This window comes from Cryptomeria japonica, chromosome 10, assembly GCF_030272615.1.
Source record: "Cryptomeria japonica chromosome 10, Sugi_1.0, whole genome shotgun sequence".
Lineage (NCBI taxonomy): Eukaryota > Viridiplantae > Streptophyta > Pinopsida > Cupressales > Cupressaceae > Cryptomeria > Cryptomeria japonica.
The window spans coordinates 352057924-352062426 of NC_081414.1; positions in this window are offsets into that span (position 1 = coordinate 352057924).

The window sequence follows — 4503 nt, forward strand, 5'->3', positions numbered from 1 at the left end:
GATGGGAAACATTATAAATCCTTTTCGTCATCCTATGGTAGAGACTTAGGCTCCTATTTTTATTTGAGGGCCATGGGAAAATTAGGTAACTTGAAATAAACAAATATTACAATTCACTTAGGTCTTTAATTTGGTGATGAAGTGATAAAAGCAATCAGACTTAAATTAATTATGAGGTGAGATAGCAAATGTAGATGTAAATCATAATATAAACAGTATCGTGGGAACCAAAAGGTAAGTCCTAACTGTCACGAAATAGTGATAACAATATACAGCCCATTAGCTGATAGCGGGTAAGAAGGGGTCGGCCCCTGGATGAAAAGGGAACCCTCTAGCCGATAACCCTTAAGTGAAATTATCGTCCTGTCCGGTCAATGATTGAAAAGAATAAGGTCGAGAAAGGTTTTCTTTAAGGCAAAAGCCTTAGGGTTTAGGGGTTTAGGCCTTAGGGAGAAATACAGGGTTTTTAGCTAGTAGATAATTTTCTCAAATAAGTTGTCTGCACGGCTAAGGTTGACACAAAAATGGTCAACATTTCTGGCGACTCAGAGGGGATGGCAAGCTTGCTTGGCACAAGATTAGTAGCATGGGGAAATCCATTGGGCACAAAGTCAAGATTGAAATATGATACGAAAAACCTTTGCCCCTACAATCTGCTAGAAAAACAAAATTCCTTATCATTCTAAGGAAGAAATACCTGTGCTCGTGCACTTCTTGGAAATTTGGAAACTATCTAATATTTACAAGGGCCCAAAAATCACCTCAAGAGCAAGCCTTGAGGTGGATGTCGTTAACTACAATAGGAAGGGCTTCACCATTAATAATGGATAGGTGGAAATAATTGGCTTCCTTGCAATTGGTGATGACATATGGGCCGCTCCAAATTGCATCAAATTTGGAGTGCCTACCCGGTTTAGCTCGGTATGCATCCCCCTTTAAGACAAGGTCACCAACCCTGAAGGTCCTAGGAGTGGCCTTTTGTCAAAAAACTTTTTTACTTGTCCCTAATGGATATTGAGGGTCTACATGGCCCTATTTTTTATTTCTTCCAGCTCCATTGTACTAGACCATAGCATACATCAAACTTCCAACTGCACTCCAGTAAGGCACTCTACTCATGTCTTCATGTAGGCATCTAAAAATGGTCAACACTTGTGGCGCCATACTTTAACATGTCTTTTTGACCTTATTTTAGGGTCATCGTATCTTATTAACATTTCTTCTACGTCCCACATTTGATCTTTATCATCTATCGACATCATGTCATTCTTCTACATTTCTTTCCTATTCAATTCTAGTCTCTCACATTTTGAATTAGGTCTTGTTCATATCATTTATGAATTGCAATCATTCATCGTGATCAATTTTGTCATGTCAATTGGACATTGTCAATCCTAATTGGTGTTGAACTAAGGTTTTGTCCTAGATTTCAATCATTTTCAATCAATTTTCAATCATCTTCAATCATTTTCGAGGAATGTGATGTTGTGCATAAGATTTTGCTAACTTTGCCTAAATCCTACATGTTGCAAATGTGATGTTGATGGTGTTGATATATTTGTCATGGTTGTCATTGATGTCAACATGTGATTTTTTGAGTTGGTGATCCAGAATATGTTTCCCGAATTGATTGGTGCTCTAGAAGTCGTGCTCCAATTGATGATGTTCAATGTTGACTGATAATTGATAGTGTTGGGTGTGATCCATATTTCTATGTTTTTTGGATATGGTGTTGATTGCTTGAATTCATGTTTTTCTTGGTTCCATCCTTGTTTTGATTGAGAAGTGCTATTTTGGGTCCGATCCAATCCGAAATTGGAAATCGTGTAATGACATTTGTGTAGTGTTGTGATGGATGTGTAGCATGTTGATCTGACCGATGAAGTGTGAATGTAAATGTAAAACATAATATGAAGTGTTTAGCTTCTTTCTTTTTTTTATTTGTTATATTTGATTAAATGGAAATTTTGTTGTAGGTTGGGTTTGACGATTAGTATCAAAATTATTGAATTAGATTTGTAATGTTTATATTATAACATTTTACATTATGATTCTAACTTGTTTAAGGGTTATGTTGTTAAGAATCAATCCAAGCATAATGCGAGTGATCCAAACTTCAACACAACACATTTAATCTCATCATTGCTAGAGGTGTCTATCTAGTCACTCATACTCTCATGGCAAGCATCAATCAAGCAGTGGTGGGACTGATGGGTTGTTTCATTTTTTTCGAAGTGAGACATTACGAATGATGATTGTATTATTTTTATGATCTATATGTGGGTCAATTTGATGGTTTTTGTGATTTTGTTTATTTAATTCATAAAATTAAGAGATTAAATCATAGTAAATTCAAATTGGTGTTTCTTATCTCCCTTATAATCTCGAAATATTGTCATGTCTCTTCATGAAAATGACTAATGACCTACCCCTGAATTTAAAATATTCTTAAGATGTGCCCGTCCTTAAAGTGTTTTGCTCTATTTGTTATAGGATTTTTCTTTGTTCCTAGACAATTTGTTTAGTGAGTTTTTTTATGAACTAGCAGGTTTTCCCTAGTTTCATCTAATATTTTATTTTATCTAATATTTCTACACTCTAGTGCACACTAAATGTGATCATTGAATTCAGGAAGAAGATTTCTAATTTTTTTATTTTTTTTAATATTGAATGTTGTATATCGAATGATGAGATCAAGGTCTTTCTTTCTTTGTCGGTTGAATATTAAATGTTGTGTGCCTCGTGATTAAATCAAGGACTTTATTTATTCTTGTATGCTTGATGTTTGTTTGTTTAATGTTGTTTCTACTACAACTTAAGTCTATATGAAAGTAACTCTTTTTTATTTTACCAACAAATAGAGGTTATCTAATTATCTACTTTATTGAAATTAAAAGTATTTTATAACTACAAAACTAGGATGGCTTTTCTCTAATGCAATTTCCTATATTTTTGGTTTTTTTGAGTTTTGATTTTAAATGTGAACTAATCCAATGGAAGGAAAAATAATTTAATTTAGCAATATTAGAAATAAAATAAAATTTAGTAAAGTAATAAAATTTTAATCTAATTAAGAGAAAATGATAGTTTTACTTTTCCAACATGCAAGAGCCTTTGCTTATTACTAATATAGTTAACTTTATAAATTAAGTAAAAAATCTAAAAATTAAGCAACTTCGATACTTGACATATGTCCTTAGAGAACCAATATAGTGTGGATCCTCCTCTATAATAATTGGATTCTCCACTTGATGGTGGGAAAGAAAACATGAATATTGAGGGAATATTGTGACAAAATGATTAAAGCTTAGAAGAATGAATAAAAAATTAAAAGACTCACAAAAACCTACCTGAGCATGAGAATGCTAAAGGGGGTTAGAATACAAAAGCTTTATATTATAGAGACAATATGGTAGGGAATGAGAGATCTAAATTAATATGGAAAGAATCCAAATATAATAACTAGTCTCCCTCAAGGGAAACTGGTAATAATATGCAAGAAACTTTAGAAGATTTAGAAAAGGTGAAAAGCTAAAGGCTCTTAAAGTTTATATGAGCATGAAAAATGCTAAAGGGGGCAATAATGCAAATAAGATAGCTAGTTTCTATTAATATGAGAGAGGAGGGGATATTTATAGCTTGGAAATCAACAATATAAGTGGGCTTGTTTGAGAGAGAGCTATAGAGTTGATTGAATATCACAAAATTTTGATGGGGAAAGAAAAAGAGAATGAGATATCACAAGGGAATGATTGGGAGTGGACCACATACTAATCAGGATAAAATAAATGGTTAGGAGTCATGGTTTAGTCAAACAAGAGAGAAATCTCAATTAGAAGAAAAAATAAATTAACTTACTATGATTGAAAGAAATCATGTGTGGCAAAAGATGCCAAGGTCACCCCTATTTTCAAGTTTGATTGCCCAAATGACCCTCCCCTTGAGATATATAAAAAATTTGAACATGTATAAATACATGAAACTCATTTTAAAGGTTTCATAAGATGGTCAAAGGGATAAAAAAGTTGCAAGATGCATTATCAGGTATGAAACTGATGGGATTAATTTAACTCACACCTTTGAGGTTCATGAGTTAGGATCACTAAATCATCACTAAACTATCATGTTAACACATGCAATGTTGGTCACTTACATATTTATCTCCTCAGGTGTGATAGTCCACATAAAATGTAGGTATCGTTCCTAAAAATAGTGTTGTTGGAATTTCACTTATGTTTATTGTTGTCCCACATGTTTGGACTACAAAATGAAGATCGACAATTGACTAGATTGTATTCCAAGAAAGGATTAGTTCAAAGTATATTTAAAAAATGAGAGAAAGGATCTTGTATGTGTGAGTTCAATATTGGCATTCATGTCACTTTGCCTTGCTTAATGGCTTATTAAGATGAAAGAAATGGTAAATGAGAATAAAAGTAGATTACAAAAGAAAGAATGATAAAATACATATTTTTTTACATACAAAGTTAAAGAGGAGAGAGG